General features: G+C 26.2%; 1 protein-coding gene and 1 pseudogene across 1 annotated transcript in view; one reads left to right on the top strand and one right to left on the bottom strand.

Annotated features, from left to right (window-relative positions):
* The first annotated feature begins 5,031 nt into the window (after positions 1–5,031).
* The window catches only part of LOC132927455 (protein argonaute-2-like), a 36,701-nt gene continuing 15,152 nt past the window's right edge, over positions 5,032–26,580 (top strand). The window contains exon 1 of the mRNA XM_060991993.1: positions 5,032–5,173. The gene's annotated coding sequence lies outside the window, so the exon portion shown is untranslated. The remainder of the gene's footprint in view (positions 5,174–26,580) is intronic.
* Positions 22,733–24,837, bottom strand: LOC132924909 (uncharacterized; annotated as a pseudogene).

Consider the following 26,580-nt stretch of genomic DNA (forward strand, 5'->3'; position numbering starts at 1 on the left):
ATATTTTTATATAATATATAGAATAAAGATATAACAATAAATAAAGCGTCAGTGATAATAACATGTAGTTAACTCGATCGGTCGTATTTTCTTTGCGGCTACATGATATCTACTCTGCAAATAGTCCGCAGTATTTAACATGAATGATTTAATACTAATTGTTAGTTTTTTATGAAACACGTTGTAAATCGTTTCATATAATTGTCTTTCTTTTAATATAAATACGAGTCAAAATAAATATGTCAACCTTAAATGTGTACCTCATTATCTGTGTTCTTTCGTTTATTTTTACGATATTTTAATTTTTAAGTGAATTATGAGCATTTTGAAAATGCCATTTTCAAATATTTAATATTTTTCATAATCATAACTCACCTAAAAGTTAAAATATCGTAAAACACCGACGAGAGAACACAGACACACATGCAGTGTTCTTCCGTAAAAGTTTGATGATAGGTCGATTCATTCTAATATTAAAACTAAAAGCACACTAGAAACTGGTGAACGAAAATTTACTGTCGTACGTGTTTAAGACAGAGACAACACATGCGGGTGCGACTGCGACGTCCTCTTAAACCTAAAATAAATTTATCTTTTCGTATATTATTATTACACATTTATCACACGAATATTACCTACGTATAGACTATAGATAAGTGTACTGTTTAGGTAAACTAAAACTGAAATAAACATTATAAACGTTGTGCGTCGATTATACAGACTGTGTTCACTAGGTTATCATCCAGATTGTTATTATAAAAACTATTAAGGGGCCGATACACCAGCATTTGTTTTCTCAGTCTATCTCCCACATAATATTATATAGGAATAAAGACACTCCGTATATCCACGATTACGACTCTCTGGTTCAGTTTGGGGCAAAAGCACCTATAATATATTTTATAAATATAAGTATGTTTTAATTTAAAATAATTTCGATTATTTTTAACCATTAATAATTTATTCAAAATTGTAAATATTAAAAATCTATCCCTAAACTGAACCAGAGAGTCGTAATCGTGGATATACGGAGTATCTCTGTTCCTATATTATGTGGGAGATAGACACAGAGAAAACAAATGCTGGTGTAGCGGCCCCTTAATACAATTATTTAAGGAATTAATGTTAGGTTTAATGTCAGTTTTGAAGCCTAATATTTTAACTGTGAATGAAACAGATTATAATTTATAAGAATTTACTAATTTAGTATCCCGTCAAGTTCGTTACTCAACTTGTCTATAATTACAAAGAAAGATACTTCCTTATAAAGTCATTGATTTTATAAAATAAACTTATAAGTTATAACATGGTCACGGTGAACAAAGTGGTAACGTCGTATTGTCGTAATGAGAGTGCACGAATAACTAATATCTTGATAACGACTGTACCTCAGACCTTTATGGTTTAAAAACTATAAAATAATCTGAAAAGATAACCGACACACGAATACCAGAAATTATCGTAATTTCAGGTTTATTTGAAAATGCGTATAAATATAAAACGGCTCGATCGGCGATCGTAGGCAATTAGAAATTATATATTTATTATAATATATAGGTAATAAATAATTAAATGGGAATAAATGTATAAATTAAGTAATGGTAACAAATAACAATATATTATTAATATATTAATATAATAGGTATACCTATTATTTATTAAGGAATTAATAAATTCATAATGTATAAGATAGCCAGGTATATTGGTACAAAAACAAAAAATAAATAATATTGATAATAGAATACAATCTAAATGTGTAAGACATGGTCTAAGTAATTAAACTGAATTCGCAGCTCTAAGCATTCGATTTAGACGATTTAGTATGTGAAGTATAAGCATAAGTAAATTGTATAATTAATATTATTCTCAGAGTCTTCTCAATTTCATAAAAGTAGATTTAATAATATAATAAAAATATTGAACAAATAATCATTAAATTTGCTTTGAGAAAAATTTATCTTAATATTTGATACTTAACATGTATAATTATAATTATAATAATTAAGACTCGGAAGTTATAGGAGCTAAAATAGACACAATATGCATGCAATTATACACGAAAAAATTGTAAAATATGCATAAAACAGTATTAAAATGTAAAAAAATTATTCAAAATTCAAAAAAAAAATATTTTTAAAAAATACTGTAAAAGTCAATTGTGTTTTGCATAAAATAAATTTATCAACGAATAAACAAAAAATATATTTATGATAAGTTAAGTCAATAACCTATAGATGAAAAGATAATATTTCGTCATATTAATGCGATATTGGTAGATAAATGCATATCACGCTATTATATATTGTCATCAAATTATATTCGATTGCAACAATAACAATAAATACCTACTAAAAATAATAACGAGTTTTAAATTCAATATTATTTAAAATGCATAGGTAGAGAAAAAAATAATTTTTTTTTAGAAAATATTACATATTTTGCTTAATATGGGTATAAAAATCAATAAAATATGTACTTTTCCCCTAAAATTGACGAAATAATATAATAAAATCGAATTTTAAATTTTTGATTTTTAAACTTATTATCTTATAGTTTGGATTTCTAGCTTGGTGAGCTATATAGTAATAGAACATACGCAACTCCTACAACTTCCGAACTTTCATTAATCTTTATTATAATACAGTATAGCGTTATTGAGTTATAACATTTGTATTGCATTAGGTATCTATAAATTTAAAAAAAACCATAATAATATTATGTTAATATTAATTTTTTCGTATAATATCGATTTTTTTGGTTTCTGCTTTTTATTTAGATTACAAATTATTTTTCATTTTTTCGATTTTAGTTTTCATTTTAATTTTTAAAATATCATCTTGAAAATGTTATGATTCCAATATTCCTATATTATTTGCATTTTTTTAAAATCTGGTTTGATCTATAATAATGATATAATTACATATTGCTGAAGAGTGAAGACATTTAAAAAAATTTAATTTTGATATACCTAACATTTAACATAATATAATATATTATTATGGTAAAATATAATTTTTCTAATATTGTTTATAAATTGTAGAACATTTTTATACATATAATCATAAATCATACAGAATGACGGGTGTGTCATATTTGTTATACTTAAATTTAATACAATTCCAATTTCCAATATAGAGATGTCAGAACTTAATAATTATTGAAGCAATTGAACTTCTATTTAACTGTTACTCGCTAGTCGCTTTGTAGTATGATACAACATTTCTATAAACGGAATACAATGTCGAGAACAATAATGGAAAAAATATTTTTCCAAACATTCTAATCGTGTATAAAAATAAAATTTCTGTGCTCAAAATGATTGTTAATCGAACGCGCAGATAGTTTATTACAACAGTTATCACTTTATCAGTGTAGAATTTCTATGAAAACAAATTAGGAATAACAAAGTATCTAGGACCTAGGTAACCTATCTATTACTTTAGAGTTTAGTTATTACTTACCAATGATTATTATTATATTTATATTTTATATATCTGTTGAGCGTTATATAATATAATAACTATTCGAGTTCAATTTTTTTTTAATTTCAAATTGATCTGTTTATAATAGCTAATATGTGTGGTTATTATTTTAATATAAATAAAATTATCAATTTAATTTTTGGAATTTCCATGTACATTTTAAACATCGTGAACAAACATTTTTCAATTTCAATAACATTTTTGAATATTACATTAATACATTATTAGTTATTACTAACAAACATTTTTGATTTTTTTAAAGATTTTTATCGATATTTAAAACTGATTTAAAGTTCTGATATACACAATATAGTGTATATAATATAAATTTTAAAAACTGTTTGTCATTTTTAACAAAATATTGAGTAATGTTTAGCTATTAAAACTTATACATATTAGTATATTACTAAAGTCATTTCAGGTTTGTAGAAAGATTTTTAAATGTCAATATACCATTGATAAGTATTTTTTTTTCACGCACTAGGCTTTATCCATTTTTTTTATTGAAATTAACTCATAACAATATAAGTAAATGTACAAGAAGTTATAATTTAATAATTAAGTTTTTGACACGTGCCTATAACGGAACCTTTGGAAAATTGTGTTATCGAAAATATTTTTTTATACAACACAAAAAGTTTATTTTATAACTGTATTTATTTATTTGTTTATTTATTCCACGATACATGACAGTATCTATGTATTATAAATATTTGAAAAGTATTTTGTGGTAATATAAAGAAATAATAAAGAAATTAATAATTAAGGTAACACTATTTTTGTTAGAAAATTATCGAGAAAATTGATCACAAATATAATTTATTGAAATGCGGGTATCAAAGCATCCTTCTAAAATTCAACTTATAGATGAGGTTCCACTGTATAATATTATGTTTTAATCGCCGCTAGAAAAAAGTTAGCGTTCACTAACATTGACGTCAAGTCTCAACAAAATATAGGCAATAACCGTTATTGATAATCAATATATAGGTATAATAATGTATTAAATTATCTGTTATCGTATCATACGATTCGTATGACTAAATTTTTATAAGTACGGTTTTATTTTTATATACTAAATACGTTCACGCGAATTTGAACTCTGAACACAACTATATCCGTGCCCAACCGCGTATCAGTTGACCATATCGCAACGGTCGTTAAGATAACGACTTCCCCCGGCCGTGCTGACCCGCAGTGTCATCGTCGCTCACGGCTTTTGCGTCTTGCCGTTCTCGTTTGTCGCTCCGGGTCAGACCACTTGTCGTCGGTCCTTCGCTCTCGCCGGTCAGACGCGCCTGACGCTTAGCCGCCATTATGTCTTCGCTGTTGCCATATTTGTTTTAACCCGCCGCCAGTGCACTTCGTGTCGTTCGAGTGTACGTCGCGTTTGTCAATCGATGGCGAATCGATTATCGGATTATTTGGTATCAGTTGGGTACCGATTCGGTGCCGTTCGACATTCCGGCGTCTCCTCGTTGTCTTTCATTTGCCGACCTTTGGGCACCAGTCACCAGTGCGTAACGAAATCACGTTTTTCACGTAACCTGTCATTATTGCCAACTTTTAATCGTCACCCGCGGCCAGCATCCAGACGTTGGCTGTTTTTCATCGCTGCCCATCGAACGCGCGCCGCCGAGAACAGGTCATCGGGCCGGGTCGGCCTATTTGCGGACACCCAGAACACTGCGGTAAGTCAACAACTCCTTTCGTTTCGCCACGTAAATATATTATTATTTTTTTTTTATCATATTTGTATGTAAGTACGTAGGTTCGGGGCGCCCTATTTATTATAAATATATATATTGGTTAACCTGGTGGTATGCTTTTGTAACCATTTCGAGTTAAATTTAGTCGTGTTTAGGGCCAAACTTTAACTAGCTAGGAGACCGGTGGACCAACATACTATTATAGCGTTATACTTAGGGTTCCACTCAGCACTCATAGGATCCAAACAGAAACAGCGTAAATAAAAAAAAAACTTGAGTAGATATATATACCTACAAAATAAGACGTATATTACCACGTTATAGATGTAATATACTTCCATTTTAGATTTTTAAATCGAATACAAACATATTAAAAAAAAAATTTACCGCTATTACCTATTTGGTCAACCAATCATTGGCTTCGTTCAAAAGTAAATATTGCGCATGTCATTAATTCATTCTTAGTTCTTAGTGAATAATTCAATACGTTTTTATTGAAAAATTGTATTTTATTCAAAAATCATTAACGGTTGATGATTGTCAACAAAAAATATGTTCCGTTTCTAATACAGAAATCGACACGTTAATTTTAGTTTACAATAATGTATATACAAATAAATCAAATTAAGTACTTCATTGTAATATTACCTGTATGTTATCTTCGACTGATCGTTTTTGCAAAATTCTGAGTTGAGCCCAGCATTTTCATGTATATCATCAATTACAAACGTTTTCTTGGTGTAAATGGCGAGATGCGTTCGCTGTGATTTCAGATTTTATTATAATTTCTCATTTTTCTTTAATAACTTTATTTCTAACCCAGTACGATTTCGAAGATTTTTGTAAAAGTATGATCTGCACAATTTGTCTGATTTTTTCCCGTTTATTAGGTATTAATTAATTCAGTAAATAATTAGTTAGGTCCGTTTAAAAAAAAACATCAGCATTAATTACACTGTTTAAATGGGCAACTTCTGCTTCGAAATTATATACACTGTCGTGGTGCTTCTATTAATCATATTATTTAATTAGGTTTGATTTTAAATTTGTTAAATTTTAAATTAAACAATATTTAAGTAATAGTATAGATATAAAGAAAATATAGAAAAGAATGAGATGGGGAGGTACCTAAGACTTAAGAGATACGTTTTATAAAGATTCTAGAGCTCATTTTTAAAAACGCAAATAATAATATGTTTTGAATGTGAGGATGCAATTAGTCAAAAAGCATTTGAGCTAGATACAACAATACAAACATAATTTATATCACGCATACGTAAATCATTATTTACAAAAAATGTTCAATTGCTAAAATGTAAACATTTTCAGTTTTAAGTATCTGCGGATATTCACTTTTTGTTTACAACAAAATATCAATATCAAAAAATATTTAAGGAATATTAGTGTTTTAGAATAAATTAAAATTTAAAAAAAAAATGATACTTTAAGAGTTTTTTCAATGCATTTTTATGGTACTATAAAAGTAAATAATTTTGATCAAACTTGAAGTAGTTTTTTAAATTTTTTAAATATATATAGGTAATAGACAAATATTTCAGATAAAGATAAATATCGAACATAAATCAAATTAAGTAAATAGTTATTTAAAAAAATGAAACTCTTTATTTAATTACATAATATAATAGTTTCAAAGTAAGCATTAATTTAGATACAATATAAAGAATAAAATATATTAACTAAAGATTAATTTACATCAGTTGTATCAAAAAATTAACATTTACAATTTTAACGATTGAATTCAGTGAAATTAGATAGGGAACATTCCTACATTACGGGACACCCCTTTCTTTGGTCATTTTTTTGGGAAACCTTGCCATATTTTTGACGAAAAAAATTATGGTGAAATCAGAATTTGGAGCACGAACTTACTTTCAAAGTTAAAGCTAATTGAAGTTTTCTGTTTCTACTATAATCCTTAAATACCCAATTTACTTAACATCATTAGAGTTGAACTGCAGCGTAGTGGTAACTTTTCAGTAAAATTAAACAAGTGTCTAGCGTTCGAAACTCGGCTAGGGCGGCAACCATTGTTTATTTTTCTTTTATTTTACGAACCATAATTAAACAGAATAACTTTTTATAATAAAAATATACAAATAGTTCATAACTAACCATTAAATCTAAATATTCATATTGGGTATGTCTTATATTATTATAATTATTTTTAATAATTACATTTATATTTATATTTCAAATTCGGTATTGATAAAACAATTTAAAGTATAATAATGATTGGTGTAACTTACAAATATACTATCATCAAAAAAAATGTCATTGCCAATTGAATGCGGCCAATAACATTTTACACGAATCTACTAAACACAATGCATTTAAATCTATATTAGTATTAAAATCTATATTGTATATATCTATAAAATTAGTGTTAGTATGTGTTTGTAAATTGAAATGTAATCTATAAAACCTGAAAAAGATAATAATTAATATCATTGTTACTATGTATATCTAAATCGATTGATCTACTTCAACGTCTACGATACCATTCAAATTAGTAGGTATATGGATATTCTTTCTCGTATAGAGATAAAATGGATACGTACAATATTATTTTCCAAAATTGATTTCCTTTCAATGCTTCATCTTTATCGTACGTAAAAGATTTGGGCAATATATTATTGACGAAATACGAATGTGATTCATCTTTGAATTTTATATATATTTTCATAATAATTTCTTAATTCTCGTTCCACGTTTCCAACTTCAATATCAATCATTTTATTGATCAAGTTTTCGGAAACATTTGGAAAATAATATTGTAACAATCTCTTAAAACTATATTTTTTATACAAATGATATCTTTTTCGTAATAGTCATTTTTCGGTATCTGCACGAATGACACATGAATTCCAGTGTACATTTTTTAAATTCGTCGTCGTGTGTACCGCAAATGAACATTTTGATAATTTTTGATATTACATTTCTCCTTGATTTATTCTCCGGTTCGATCCGGATGCCGCAAAAAACATTATATTGATTGTCCATGATGATGTATTCTCGATAGTCGAATCTTCGTTAAACGTGTATAGTCGGTAATTGGAAGCAGGTTAACGTACAAATAATTACCAAGATTCAAAATACGAATTCTATTCGTAATATTTTAAAGATGCTTCGACAATTAGTTCATTACTAACCATTAAATCTAAATATTCATATTGGGTATGTCTTATATTATTATAATTATTTTTAATAATTACATTTATATTTATATTTCAAATTCGGTATTGATAAAACAATTTAAAGTATAATAATGATTGGTGTAACTTACAAATATACTATCATCAAAAAAAAATGTCATTGCCAATTGAATGCGGCCAATAACATTTTACACGAATCTACTAAACACAATGCATTTAAATCTATATTAGTATTAGTATCTATATTGTATATATCTATAAAATTAGTGTTAGTATGTGTTTGTAAATTTAAATGTAATCTATAAAAATCTACAAAAACATAATAATTAATATCATTATTACTATGTATATCTAAATCGTCACGTGTATAATACATATTCCACGTATCACTCACACTAATTTGAGTGGTATTTTCAACGTTGAAACGATTGATTTACTTCAACGTCTACGATACCATTCAAATTAGTAGGTATATGGATATTCTTTCTCGTATAGAGATACAATGGATACGTACAATATTATTTTCCAAAATTGATTTCCTTTCAATGCTTCATCTTTATCGTACGTAATAGATTTGGGCAATATATTATTGACGAAATACGAATGTGATTCATCTTTGAATTTTATATATATTTTCATAATAATTTCTTAATTCTCGTTCCACGTTTCCAACTCCAATATCAATCATTTTATTGATCAAGTTTTCGGAAACATTTGGAAAATAATATTGTAACGATCTCTTAAAACTATATTTTTTATACAAATGATATCTTTTCATAATAGTCATTTTTTGGTATCTGCACGAATGACACATGAATTCCAGTGTACATTTTTTAAATTCGTCGTCGTGTGTACCGCAAATGAACATTTTGATAATTTTTGATATTACATTTCTCCTTGATTTATTCTTCGGTTCGATCCGCATGCCGCAAAAAACATTATATTGATTGTCCATGATGATGAATTCTCGGTAGTCGAATCTTCGTTAAACGTGTATAGTCGGTAATTGGAAGCAGGTTAACGTACAAATAATTACCAAGATTCAAAATACGAATTCTATTCGTAACATTTTAAAGATGCTTCGACAATTAGTTCATTACTAACCATTAAATCTAAATATTCATATTGGGTATGTCTTATATTATTATAATTATTTTTAATAATTACATATATATTTATATTTCAAATCCGGTATTGATAAAACAATTTAAAGTATAATAATGATTGGTGTAACATACAAATATACTATCATCAAATAAAAATGTTATTGACCAATTGAATGCGGCTAATAACATTTTACACGAATCTACTAAAGACGATGCATTTAAATCTATATAAGTATATTAGTATCTATATTGTATATATCTATAAAATTAGTGTTAGTATGTGTTTTTAAATTTAAATGTAATCTATAAAACCTGAAAAAGATAATAATTAATATCTTTGTTACTATGTATATCTAAATCGTCACGTATATAATACATATTCCACGTATCACTCACACTAATATGAGTGGTATTTTCAACGTTGAAACGATTTACTTCAACGTCTACGATATCATTCAAATTAGTAGTTATATGGATATTCTTTCTCGTATAGTGATACAATGGATACGTACAATATTATTTTCCAAAATTGATTTCCTTTCAATGCTTCATCTTTATCGTACGTAAAAGATTTGGGCAATATATTATTGACGAAATACCAATGTGATTCATCTTTGAATTTTATATATATTTTCATAATAATTTCTTAATTCTCGTTCCACGTTTCCAACTCCAATATCAATCATTTTATTGATCAAGTTTTCGGAAACATTTGGAAAATAATATTGTAACGATCTCTTAAAACTATATTTTTTATACAAATGATATCTTTTCATAATAGTCATTTTTTGGTATCTGCACGAATGACACATGAATTCCAGTGTACATTTTTTAAATTCGTCGTCGTGTGTACCGCAAATGAACATTTTGATAATTTTTGATATTATACATTTCTCCTTGATTTATTCTCCGGTTCGATCCGGATGCCGCAAAAAACATTATATTGATTGTCCATGATGATGAATTCTCGATAGTCGAATCTTCGTTAAACGTGTATAGTCGGTAATTGGAAGCAGGTTAATGTACATATACATAGTATATCTATTTTTATATGGCCTACTGAAATTTCAAAATAATCTGTTTGATACCCCGAACACCTGAAAAAACCTGAAATGATACCCCTGAATTCAGAAATATAGTAAGAATTCTTAATGATATGTTCTATTTAATATACAAAAAGATTAATTCTATGTTGAGTTGACTTTATAGAAAATGATTTTTTTAAACTAGCGGCATTGGTTTAAATTTATTAAATGAAAAAAAATATCTTACAAGTAAAATATAGAAATTTAAAAAAAAAAAATTACTAACACTAATGAAAATGACATAATGCATATTTTTTCATACAAATAGTATTTGTAATAAAAGAAAGAAGGTTTTTTATTTTTTACAAAAAAAACCTTGTTAACACTACTTTAAATGTTATGTTGAATCGAGTGGTTTTGGTTTCAAATTGATCAAATGAAAATTGAATGTTTTACAAAAAAAAAATAATAATAATGCAATTATTTGACATGCAAGTAATATTTATAATAAAACACTATTATATAACTACTTGTTTGGTATTACTTAGTATTGTATTATAGTTTTAATATGTTTTTTAAAAACAAAAAAAGTAATCAAAAAATTTATTAAAATTAATAAAAATGACATATTGAATCAAGTGGTTTTGTAATTTCAAATTGATCAAATGAAAAAATATATCTTACAAGTACAATATAGCAATATTAATTATTAACACTTTGACTGCGGCATGAGTTGACCTGAGCGAATACCCTGTGCTTAACATTTTTTGTAATAAGTAGGTATAATAAAAATATAAAAAATATGATTTGTCCACGTCAGCAGTCAGTGTTAAAAAAAAAAATTGCTAACATTAATGAAAATGACATATTGCATATTTTTTCATACAAATAGTATATTTATAATAAAAGAAAAAGATAGAAGGTTTATATACATTATATAAAAAAACCTTGTATGTAGTTAACACTACTTTAAATGTTATGTTGAATCGAGTGGTTTTAGTTTCAAAATGATCAAATGAAAATTGAATGTTTTACAAAATAAAAAATAATAATGCAATCTTTTGACATGCAAGTGGTATTTATAATAATACACTATTATATAACTAACTACTTGCGAGGTAGTACTTAGTATTGCATTATAGTTTTAACATGGTTTTTAAAAACGAAAAAAGTAATTACTATAAAATGTATTTACATTAATGAAATTGACATGTTGAATGTTGAAATAAGTTATTTTGTGGTTTCAAATTAATCAAATGGAAAAAAAATATCTTATTGGTAAGTAAAATAAAGCAATATTAAAAATAAAAAAAACTATTAACACAAATGAATATGAGATATTGCATCTTTTTTTATTCGAAAAATATTAAAATAATAGAGAGAAGGTTTATTTTGTAAAAAATAAACCTAATATTTGTTCAACCGTTGTCGCTTCGTTCAAAAGTAAATATTGTGCATGTCATTAAGTCATTCTTACTGAATAATTTATATAGACTCCTCTTTTATCAAATGCAAATGATCAATGACCATATTATATGTTGATAAATCATTGATTGGATTGTGTTAGCAACGTTAGAATACATTTTGAACAATTATTTTTGTCTCTAAAATTTCAATATATTGAATACTTACCTATCGTTTAATAAATTTTACAATCTAATTATTATAGTTCAAATTTAATATAAACTATATTTTGTTTTTATATCTAAGTTATAACTACTGAGTTTGAAATTATAACCCCCATATATATATATTGCGTATTTGCGTTCAAATGTGTGTGTTGTAGTTTAATAAAAATTATTATTTAATTGTGCGACAAGAATCCATTAAAGATATTGAATAAAAGGTTAAGTTAGGTATTATATTTTAGAGATTTTTTAAGATATTATATTATAAATGCCGAACTAGAATTGCATGACAATTAGAAAATATATATATACCTATATACTTATTAATTATTCGATTGCAAAATTAATAGAAAAGTTCCATATTATTGTAATAGGTACCTATTGCATAATTATTATCCAAAGTTGATATACTAAAGCACAAAATGATTTATTTTTTCGTTGGACGTCTTCGTATGTATTACACCCAACTACATTCATGCCTTAAACTATGTTTAATAATGTTTTAATTTTTGTTGGCCATCAATGATGTAATAGAAGTAAACCTAACATCAGCGTACTCACGTAAATACGTTAGTACGTCGACGTGTCCACCGACAGCAGCGGCCTTGCACAGCGTGTTTATGTTGTGTGAATACCCAGATACAATTGCATATCGCAACGCGACCAGTCTACAGTTTTTCGCTAACGATTCACATACGCCGGGCCACGAAATGTGTGAAGGTATTAGAATGATTTTCATACATTTTTGACAACCGTATAAAGGAAACGCGGCCATTACGTCGTGTATACTAACCGCTTCGGTATCATAAACAATATGGCGCACGAGTTTGACAACATTTTCGAAATTTAATTTCCGGTATATCATATACTGCGCTAATATCTAGGTCATCATCATTCAGCATCGAACCCATGACAAGTTCATACAACGTAAACATAGTGTTACCCCTTTACTTATTATTATAGTACTGTGAAGAGGTTTGTTAAATTTTAATTGGTGCAAAATTAATAATGACAAATTTTTTATTAAATACAAAATATAAAATACAAAATACAAACACAATAAGAATAATATAGTATACAAAATAAATACAAAAAATTACCAAGATTCAAAATACGAATTCTATTCGTAACATTTTAAAGATGCTTCGTCAATTAGTTCATTACTAACCATTAAATCTAAATATTCATATTGGGTATGTCTTATATTATTATAATTATTTTTAATTATTACATTTATATATATATTTCAAATCCGGTATTAATAAAACAATTTAAAGTATAATAATAATTGGTGTAACATACAAATATACTATCATCACATAAAAATGTTATTGACCAATTGAATGCGGCCAATAACATTTTACACGAATCTACTAAACACAATGCATTTCAATCTATATTAGTATTAGTATCTATATTGTATATATCTATAAAATTAGTGTTAGTATATGTTTGTAAATTTAAATGTAATCTATAAAACCTGAAAAAGATAATAATTAATATCTTTGTTACTATGTATATCTAAATCGATTGATCTACTTCAACGTCTACGATACCATTCAAATTAGTAGTTATATGGATATTCTTTCTAGTATAGTGATACAATGGATACGTACAATATTATTATCCAAAATTGATTTCCTTTCAATGCTGCATCTTTATCGTACGTAATAGATTTGGGCAATATATTATTGACGAAATACCAATGTGATTCATCTTTGAATTTTATATATATTTTCATAATAATTTCTTAATTCTCGTTCCACGTTTCCAACTCCAATATCAATCATTTTATTGCTCAAGTTTTCGGAAACATTTGGAAAATAATATTGTAACGATCTCTTAAAACTATATTTTTTATACAAATGATATCTTTTCATAATAGTCATTTTTTGGTATCTGCACGAATGACACATGAATTCCAGTGTACATTTTTTAAATTCGTCGTCGTGTGTACCGCAAATGAACATTTTGATAATTTTTGATATTACATTTCTCCTTGATTTATTCTCCGGTTCGATCCGCATGCCGCAAAAAACATTATATTGATTGTCCATGATGATGAATTCTCGGTAGTCGAATCTTCGTTAAACGTGTATAGTCGGTAATTGGAAGCAGGTTAACGTACAAATAATTACCAAGATTCAAAATACGAATTCTATTCGTAACATTTTAAAGATGCTTCGACAATTAGTTCATTACTAACCATTAAATCTAAATATTCATATTGGGTATGTCTTATATTATTATAATTATTTTTAATAATTACATTTATATATATATTTCAAATCCGGTATTGATAAAACAATTTAAAGTATAATACTGATTGGTGTAACATACAAATATACTACCATCAAATAAAAATGTCATTGACCAATTGAATGCGGCCAATAACATTTTACACGAATCTACTAAACACGATGCATTTAAATCTATATTAGTATTAGTATCTATATTGTATATATCTATAAAATTAGTGTTAGTATGTGTTTGTAAATTTAAATGTAATCTATAAAACCTGAAAAAGATAATAATTAATATCTTTGTTACTATGTATATCGAAATCGTCACGTGTATAATACATATTCCACGTGTCACTCACACTAATATGAGTGGTATTTTCAACGTTGAAACGATTTACTTCAACGTCTACGATACCATTCAAATTAGTAGTTATATGGATATTCTTTCTAGTATAGTGATACAATGGATACGTACAATATTATTATCCAAAATTGATTTCCTTTCAATGCTGCATCTTTATCGTACGTAAAAAATTTGGGCAATATATTATTGACGAAATACCAATGTGATTCATCTTTGAATTTTATATATATTTTCATAATAATTTCTTAATTCTCGTTCCACGTTTCCAACTCCAATATCAATCATTTTATTGATCAAGTTTTCGGAAACATTTGGAAAATAATATTGTAACGATCTCTTAAAACTATATTTTTTATACAAATGATATCTTTTTCGTAATAGTCATTTTTTGGTATCTGCACGAATGACACATGAATTCCAGTGTACATTTTTTAAATTCGTCGTCGTGTGTACCGCAAATGAACATTTTGATAATTTTTGATATTACATTTCTCCTTGATTTATTCTCCGGTTCGATCCGCATGCCGCAAAAAACATTATATTGATTGTCCATGATGATGAATTCTCGGTAGTCGAATCTTCGTTAAACGTGTATAGTCGGTAATTGGAAGCAGGTTAACGTACAAATAATTACCAAGATTCAAAATACGAATTCTATTCGTAACATTTTAAAGATGCTTCGACAATTAGTTCATTACTAACCATTAAATCTAAATATTCATATTGGGTATGTCTTATATTATTATAATTATTTTTAATAATTACATTTATATTTATATTTCAAATTCGGTATTGATAAAACAATTTAAAGTATAATAATGATTGGTGTAACTTACAAATATACTATCATCAAATAAAAATGTTATTGACCAATTGAATGCGGCCAATAACATTTTACACGAATCTACTAAACACAATGCATTTCAATCTATATTAGTATTAGTATCTATATTGTATATATCTATAAAATTAGTGTTAGTATGTGTTTGTAAATTTAAATGTAATCTATAAAACCTGAAAAAGATAATAATTAATATCTTTGTTACTATGTATATCTAAATCGTCACGTATATAATACATATTCCACGTATCACTCACACTAATATGAGTGGTATTTTCAACGTTGAAACGATTTACTTCAACGTCTACGATATCATTCAAATTAGTAGTTATATGGATATTCTTTCTCGTATAGTGATACAATGGATACGTACAATATTATTTTCCAAAATTGATTTCCTTTCAATGCTTCATCTTTATCGTACGTAAAAGATTTGGGCAATATATTATTGACGAAATACCAATGTGATTCATCTTTGAATTTTATATATATTTTCATAATAATTTCTTAATTCTCGTTCCACGTTTCCAACTCCAATATCAATCATTTTATTGATCAAGTTTTCGGAAACATTTGGAAAATAATATTGTAACGATCTCTTAAAACTATATTTTTTATACAAATGATATCTTTTCATAATAGTCATTTTTTGGTATCTGCACGAATGACACATGAATTCCAGTGTACATTTTTTAAATTCGTCGTCGTGTGTACCGCAAATGAACATTTTGATAATTTTTGATATTACATTTCTCCTTGATTTATTCTTCGGTTCGATCCGCATGCCGCAAAAAACATTATATTGATTGTCCATGATGATGAATTCTCGGTAGTCGAATCTTCGTTAAACGTGTATAGTCGGTAATTGGAAGCAGGTTAACGTACAAATAATTACCAAGATTCAAAATACGAATTCTATTCGTAACATTTTAAAGATGCTTCGACAATTAGTTCATTACTAACCATTAAATCTAAATATTCATATTGGGTATGTCTTATATTATTATAATTATTTTTAATAATTACATTTATATTTATATTTCAAATCCGGTATTGATAAAACAATTTAAAGTATAATAATGATTGGTGTAACATACAAATATACTATCATCAAATAAAAATGTTATTGACCAATTGAATGCGGCTAATAACATTTTACACGAATCTACTAAACACAATGCATTTCAATCTATATTAGTATTAGTATCTATATTGTATATATCTATAAAATTAGTGTTAGTATGTGTTTGTAAATTTAAATGTAATCTATAAAACCTGAAAAAGATAATAATTAATATCTTTGTTACTATGTATATCTAAATCGTCACGTATATAATACATATTCCACGTATCACTCACACTAATATGAGTGGTATTTTCAACGTTGAAACGATTTACTTCAACGTCTACGATATCATTCAAATTAGTAGTTATATGGATATTCTTTCTCGTATAGTGATACAATGGATACGTACAATATTATTTTCCAAAATTGATTTCCTTTCAATGCTTCATCTTTATCGTACGTAAAAGATTTGGGCAATATATTATTGACGAAATACCAATGTGATTCATCTTTGAATTTTATATATATTTTCATAATAATTTCTTAATTCTCGTTCCACGTTTCCAACTCCAATATCAATCATTTTATTGATCAAGTTTTCGGAAACATTTGGAAAATAATATTGTAACGATCTCTTAAAACTATATTTTTTATACAAATGATATCTTTTCATAATAGTCATTTTTTGGTATCTGCACGAATGACACATGAATTCCAGTGTACATTTTTTAAATTCGTCGTCGTGTGTACCGCAAATGAACATTTTGATAATTTTTGATATTACATTTCTCCTTGATTTATTCTTCGGTTCGATCCGCATGCCGCAAAAAACATTATATTGATTGTCCATGATGATGAATTCTCGGTAGTCGAATCTTCGTTAAACGTGTATAGTCGGTAATTGGAAGCAGGTTAACGTACAAATAATTACCAAGATTCAAAATACGAATTCTATTCGTAATATTTTAAAGATGCTTCGACAATTAGTTCATTACTAACCATTAAATCTAAATATTCATATTGTGTATGTCTTATATTATTATAATTATTTTTAATAATTACATTTATATTTATATTTCAAATTCGGTATTGATAAAACAATTTAAAGTATAATAATGATTGGTGTAACTTACAAATATACTATCATCAAAAAAAAATGTCATTGCCAATTGAATGCGGCCAATAACATTTTACACGAATCTACTAAACACGATGCATTTAAATCTATATTAGTATTAGTATCTATATTGTATATATCTATAAAATTAGTGTTAGTATGTGTTTGTAAATTTAAATGTAATCTATAAAACCTGAAAAAGATAATAATTAATATCTTTGTTACTATGTATATCGAAATCGTCACGTGTATAATACATATTCCACGTGTCACTCACACTAATATGAGTGGTATTTTCAACGTTGAAACGATTTACTTCAACGTCTACGATACCATTCAAATTAGTAGTTATATGGATATTCTTTCTAGTATAGTGATACAATGGATACGTACAATATTATTATCCAAAATTGATTTCCTTTCAATGCTGCATCTTTATCGTACGTAAAAAATTTGGGCAATATATTATTGACGAAATACCAATGTGATTCATCTTTGAATTTTATATATATTTTCATAATAATTTCTTAATTCTCGTTCCACGTTTCCAACTCCAATATCAATCATTTTATTGATCAAGTTTTCGGAAACATTTGGAAAATAATATTGTAACGATCTCTTAAAACTATATTTTTTATACAAATGATATCTTTTTCGTAATAGTCATTTTTTGGTATCTGCACGAATGACACATGAATTCCAGTGTACATTTTTTAAATTCGTCGTCGTGTGTACCGCAAATGAACATTTTGATAATTTTTGATATTACATTTCTCCTTGATTTATTCTCCGGTTCGATCCGCATGCCGCAAAAAACATTATATTGATTGTCCATGATGATGAATTCTCGGTAGTCGAATCTTCGTTAAACGTGTATAGTCGGTAATTGGAAGCAGGTTAACGTACAAATAATTACCAAGATTCAAAATACGAATTCTATTCGTAACATTTTAAAGATGCTTCGACAATTAGTTCATTACTAACCATTAAATCTAAATATTCATATTGGGTATGTCTTATATTATTATAATTATTTTTAATAATTACATTTATATTTATATTTCAAATTCGGTATTGATAAAACAATTTAAAGTATAATAATGATTGGTGTAACTTACAAATATACTATCATCAAATAAAAATGTTATTGACCAATTGAATGCGGCCAATAACATTTTACACGAATCTACTAAACACAATGCATTTCAATCTATATTAGTATTAGTATCTATATTGTATATATCTATAAAATTAGTGTTAGTATGTGTTTGTAAATTTAAATGTAATCTATAAAACCTGAAAAAGATAATAATTAATATCTTTGTTACTATGTATATCTAAATCGTCACGTATATAATACATATTCCACGTATCACTCACACTAATATGAGTGGTATTTTCAACGTTGAAACGATTTACTTCAACGTCTACGATATCATTCAAATTAGTAGTTATATGGATATTCTTTCTCGTATAGTGATACAATGGATACGTACAATATTATTTTCCAAAATTGATTTCCTTTCAATGCTTCATCTTTATCGTACGTAAAAGATTTGGGCAATATATTATTGACGAAATACCAATGTGATTCATCTTTGAATTTTATATATATTTTCATAATAATTTCTTAATTCTCGTTCCACGTTTCCAACTCCAATATCAATCATTTTATTGATCAAGTTTTCGGAAACATTTGGAAAATAATATTGTAACGATCTCTTAAAACTATATTTTTTATACAAATGATATCTTTTCATAATAGTCATTTTTTGGTATCTGCACGAATGACACATGAATTCCAGTGTACATTTTTTAAATTCGTCGTCGTGTGTACCGCAAATGAACATTTTGATAATTTTTGATATTACATTTCTCCTTGATTTATTCTTCGGTTCGATCCGCATGCCGCAAAAAACATTATATTGATTGTCCATGATGATGAATTCTCGGTAGTCGAATCTTCGTTAAACGTGTATAGTCGGTAATTGGAAGCAGGTTAACGTACAAATAATTACCAAGATTCAAAATACGAATTCTATTCGTAACATTTTAAAGATGCTTCGACAATTAGTTCATTACTAACCATTAAATCTAAATATTCATATTGGGTATGTCTTATATTATTATAATTATTTTTAATAATTACATTTATATTTATATTTCAAATCCGGTATTGATAAAACAATTTAAAGTATAATAATGATTGGTGTAACATACAAATATACTATCATCAAATAAAAATGTTATTGACCAATTGAATGCGGCCAATAACATTTTACACGAATCTACTAAACACAATGCATTTCAATCTATATTAGTATTAGTATCTATATTGTATATATCTATAAAATTAGTGTTAGTATGTGTTTGTAAATTTAAATGTAATCTATAAAACCTGAAAAAGATAATAATTAATATCTTTGTTACTATGTATATCTAAATCGTCACGTGTATAATACATATTCCACGTATCACTCACACTAATATGAGTGGTATTTTCAACGTTGAAACGATTTACTTCAACGTCTACGATACCATTCAAATTAGTAGTTATATGGATATTTTTTCTCGTATAGTGATACAATGGATACGTACAATATTATTTTCTTATGGCACAAATGTAGTCAAAAAATTCTATGAGTTGTTGGTTACCTTTATATTGCATCAAAAATTTATTATTTTGTCAAAAATAATCAAAATTAATAATATAGGTACATTAGATAATAATAAGAATGTTAATAACACAAAAAATAATTAAATTATAATAATATTAAAATAATCATACAATTATTATAAATTGATTCTCCGAAATTTATAAGAAAATTTTTTTAAGTACATATTCTATTTTATTTAAGTGTTTTCCTCTGTACTCATTCCACGCTTCATAAGTACGTTGTATTTTTCTTTTTCCTCTTTACGTCGTAGTTTTATTTTACCCTTCTTGATTTCATTTATTTTTAGATATGATTCTACTTGTATAAGTTTTAAAGTTTCGATTACACTAGTCAATGGAGGATGAGGTGAATAAAATTGGGAGTTAAAGTGCTTGTGAAATGATTCAGCGCAATTTGTGGTGCGAGGTGCGTCGAGGATTAGCTTGGGAAACGATCAAATATTATTTTAGATTTTATAGTTACACGCCAATATACTCAATAAATGGCAACGTTGCACGATTTTCACCTGATCTGAATCGGGCGCATATGGGCTATGATTTGGGGCGCAAATGGGCTACGATAAATGGGTTCGGGCGCAAATGGGTTGCGCCGGTCTAAAAAGTTACTCTTGGACGCAAATATAGGCTATGCTGGTCGCTGGGACGCAACTATGTTGTCTGAAAAGATACTATTGAGCGCAAATAGGCTATGACCCATTTGAATCTTTTTTGGTGTGACGCAAATTGCTTACTGATAATAATCTCGGACTCGAGTATTTGCACCGAAATAAAAAACCTCAAATTATGTAATTACATATATATGTAATTATATTAAATAATATAATTTTGTATTTTTATAATATGTATTTGTAATTATTTACGTATATATATACGTAATATATATTATTTAAGTATATTTAATAAGTTAAAAATAAAAATAATGTATTTTATAACAACGCGGATAAATTATTTTTAGTATAATAAATACCTCGACATCCTCATCAGCTATTAATATTTCATGCTTGTTTCTTATATATGACAACAAGGCATTTTTAACAAGTTTCAAATCTATTTCCAACTTGTCAATTTGTTTCAAATGTGTCGCACATTTTTCGCATGCGTGATCATCATTGTTAACAATAACCATAGGTAATACCTTCTCCGAGAACTTCGGCAATCTTTTCTGGAAATAATGTTTTACCATATAGTGTACGGGTTGTAGATAATCGTACATAATCATCACCTTTCAATTCTTCATCGCAAACAAAACAAAGACCCATCGTATCTAGAAAAATGTATTTTAGCGTTTCATTTAAGTGACGTTTATAATTTATGAAATGTGGATAAAATAGTTTTTTTTCATCTTTATATAGATAATATATCTTCAACTTTATTTTGCAATAGAATGATAAACTAATGTTGCGTTTGGTTTAACCTAGCATTAACGTAATAAATATTATAATTTATAATCAATAATCATAGACTCCAAAAATATGTTATAGAAAGCGCAACTGGTCTATCGACCCTAAAATGTATAGAGCGCAATTGGTATATAAAATGGTATTTTTAGGCGCAATTGGTAAACTGCCTAGTAGGCAACTATCCCTATACTATTTGCATCTCCAAAAAGGTAAATTATTCAGGTAATAAATTCAACAGGTAACTTACATCCCGTTTTGAAGACACAACTCGACCATATTCTTCTTCTTACCTGACATAATAACCTCCTAACCACGGAGAAGAAAATATATAATAACAGTATCAAGCATTAATATTTATAAAGCTGTGAAAATAAATATTATTTTATTTTATGGTCTTATTATATTTACAGCCAACCTTATAATTATAAACAATATTCACCTGATATTAACTAGTTTTTGATGAGCCATATTCCATCTCTTTCCAACTTTAAAATTCCTTGTTAATAATAGGGTGGATAACAGTATCTTGTTGCATTGTTAAATCAATCATTTCACTTACTGTGCTCCTATTAATTTGAGTCCTAACATTTGTACGACGAGTTCGAGGAGTAGTAATTATAAGTTATTGCTGTTAATACTGTTGTTGTGGGTCTTGTCTGTTTTTTGAGCTACGTTGACTTAAGTTTCAATGCATTTGATCAGAGTGTGACATTACGTTGATATTGGTTATTAGATTATGATATCTAGTTGTTATAAATTAATTAATAGGTGAAAAATTGGTGTATAGGTGGTTAGATTCTAAAATACTATATAAAGAATATTTTTTTATATTTTTGGAAATTTGAAAATTTGATTATTTTGATTACACTTACTCTTAATTTTGAATGTCTACTTGGATTACTTACATTATAGCAAGTGGTGGTGGTGGTGGTAGTTTTGAGATATGACCCAAATCACTTAATGAAGTAATGTTAGATTGCATGTTGCCCTGAGGTACTATTGCCTTAATGCCGTGCCCTAAAAATTCAATCAACACAAAATGTGAAAAACTGTCAATTAATAAATATACAAACAAATATATTATAGATTACTTCCATTGATATTTATTTCACAATATATCAGAATAGCAAAGTATAAGTTAAGCTATCAACCACATTATCAAGAACATTATCTGTTTTCTCGTTGGTTTTTTATGATATTTTAATTTTTAAGTGGACTATTAGCATTTTCAAGTATTAATATTTTTCATACTCATAAGTTATAACTCACCTAAAAATTAAAATATCGTAAAAAACCAACGAGAGAACACAGATGCTGTACAGTTATCTTAAATGATTATCAACCATCACCATAGTTTATTACAATAAAAGACAATACCTACGATAATTATAATACCTACTAAACTTAAACTTAAGACGAACACTGTTGTTTTTTATAAATATAAAAATACACTATATTTAAGAAATATTTATTTATTTTTGAGTTTTTATCCCACTACTGAGGTACAAAAGCGTAAAACGAATTTCATATGCTGAATGCTGATCAATGATCATTAATATAAATTTTATTTTTGAAAATACAATAAAATATTTACTTAATAGAAATATTTTAAATTTATTATTTAAATAACAATGTTTCACCATAGTAAGTATTGCTTTTTCTAGTTGGAAGGTATAGATATAGATGGAATTTATTTATTTTTATAAATTAGTAGGTGCAAAAATAACTATTAAAATTGTACATTTTAATTACGTACCTATTAAATCATAAGTGTTGAATAAATGTTTTCGATCATAAGCTACCTGTTGTGGCTCCAAAGAGCAATTGATTGTTATTATTCTATTTTGTAATATAATTGTCACATAAAAATTCAGATTCAAATTAAATGTTCTATGCGTTGTGTGTTGATTTATGACATTTATGTATTCTCTATTATGTTTTTTATTCAAAACTTAATTAAGCTTAGAGACGGCTCAGGCGGTGGTGTTGCTGTTGATTCGTAATATAAAAGTTGTAATAGTAAATTATTAAATATATAAGGATGTAAACTAGAAGAACAAACATCTCATATTTAGTTTTAGGTTCCTCAAACTGTTAATTTTAACCTATCATTAAGTACAATACATATATTTTATTATTACCTCTGGATGGAGAAATCGTTTGTCTAGTTGTTGGCAATATGGCATTTTCCAAAGAAAAAACCTCGAAAAGCAAACCATCTGGACTGGCTCCCAAAAATCCAGATTCATGTAACCAAATGCCAGTTTTAGTCACAATAGAATTGTTAGCCTTCTCAAACTTTTCAATTGCAATACTTTCGTGTGTTTTCCCCCATTCAATCGATTTAACTCCATCCACAAAATATTTTCCTAGAGACCTTTAAAAAGTGAATTAGGATATCGATTACTTTTGACTGATTTTATTATTTTTTGAAAATTACTCGAAGTAAGATAAAATTTCCTAGAAAGACACCATTTTACATTTGCAGATTTCCCTATAGTCTTTGAAGCTATATCTTTAACCTGTTCAAAAGATAACTTACAAAAGATTCTGAAGAATTAAGAATATTTTCCAATATAAGAATATCATTTAAATTATCAACTGGAGGTTCTGGACGTAACAACCATGAAAATCCAACTGTTTGATTAGTTGCTGTTAATTTATCAAAGCATAAAGCTTTAAAATCAATATTGTGTGTATCAGTAACAGCTTTAAAATTATTTTCATACATATCATCAATAGTCAATACTTCGTCATTTTCTCTTACAGATTTTTTTGACCAGCTGCATGATATATCACTTAAAGATATATTATTATGCCCATGTAAAAGAAGAGAAACCATATGATGACATTTTGTCAAACTTGTCGGACATATGTATTCTCTATTATGTTTTTTATTCAAAACTTAAAGTAAGTATAATCCATATTTAAAATTAATTAAATTAATTAAAAATACATTTATGGAAATAAAAAAAAATTTCTTCTACAACATTTACATGATATCATTTAACGTTTCATAAACTAATACCTAATTTTTTTTTTATATTAATTTTTATACCTGACTACATTGGCAACTGAAGAAAGAAAAAGATTATGGTTTTGTTACATTTTTTAATTATAAAAATTTTTTTCCAATATTTGTGAAAAATAATTAATAAAACAGACCTAATAGTAATTAAATGTTATTAAAATACTTTTAAAAAGTATTAAGATAACTTAAACAATACTTCAACAAATATTCAAATATTTGTAATAGAATACATTACAAGACTGTCAATTGCAACCAAAAAGTTAATAAATAGGGAACATATTTTTATTGAACATACATTATATTATATGTACAGGTATAAGCAAACATAACTATTAATAATAAATATTTTCATAATAAAATAATTTAAAATTAATGTGTGCTGTTGAATCACTCAAAAACAAATTGATTATAAAATAAGTGCAAATTAAATTTGTATGTTTTTAAAACGTTTAATATAATGTTAAAATATATATTATAAATTACAACACAATTATAAAAAAGTTATATCCCCTTATTTTATTGAAAATAAAAAAAATAACAGAAGACAAACATAATATATAATAAATAAGTATGATAATAATTATTCCAAATTAACCTATGCCATTTTATTATTCTTTTAAAAATAAAATATACTTATACCAGCAGATCAAAATATATAAAAAGTATACTTATATAGAAATTGAATACCTACCGAACAACTAAATATAAACCAAAATTTAATTTTTAACAAAGAAGAAAATGATAAAATATATTGTATAAAATTGAAATAATAATAATTATTATTATTATCTTATTCTTATTAAGTAAATGAATATATAAAAAAAATATTTTTTATTTGAATTGATTCCTCTTCAAAATATATAATCAGAAGTTAGGTTATTATAAATATTGAACTTTGGAAATCGACTAAAAAATAAACGAGAATACAAAATTTAAAAATAACATGTAATAATAATAATGAATAGGTAGGTACTTAAAACTAATTAAGTATCAACAGTCGAAAAATAATAATTTTAGACTAAAGGTACATTTAAACGCAATGATTGGTATCTAATGTAGATCATATTATAATTTATGGCTAATATTAATATAGGTACCTATTGTGTTGTGAGATAATTCTTTTTTTTTTCAATTTTGGTATTTTAACTCTTTCCGGCACAGGGGTCTGAATTTTTTTTATACCTACGTTGCACGGACACAGTTTTTTTTAGAAATTTATTGATTTGAGTATAAAAATCAAATATTATTTTTGTAAATAATACGATCTTGGTGTAAAAAAAAATTTAATGTTTTTATAAAAAAAGTTATTATAGGTGGGATGGCGTATGTCCCACCATGCAGTATATGGTAGTTTTTATTGGGTACCAATAAAATAAAAATAATATTACATTTTATAATTAACAATTTTTATTAACTGATTAGATGTATAATAATATATAAATTATATGTATATTATATTTTATACATTGTATATATAAAAAAAATTTAAAAAGTTCTTATAATAAAAAATAACTAAATATTATAATATAATAAAAAAAAATGTTTCCATTAAAATTTGTCTATGAATTTTTTAAACAAAATCTGAAATAGTAAAAATTAAAAAATTAATGAAAATGGTAAATACGAAGTTTCACTATTGTCATCGGATGGGATTTCTTCGTATAGTATTTTATAAATATTATTTTCATCTAAGTTTTTACTCATTTTTAATAATTAGT

Source organism: Rhopalosiphum padi, chromosome 3 (assembly GCF_020882245.1).
Source record: "Rhopalosiphum padi isolate XX-2018 chromosome 3, ASM2088224v1, whole genome shotgun sequence".
Lineage (NCBI taxonomy): Eukaryota > Metazoa > Arthropoda > Insecta > Hemiptera > Aphididae > Rhopalosiphum > Rhopalosiphum padi.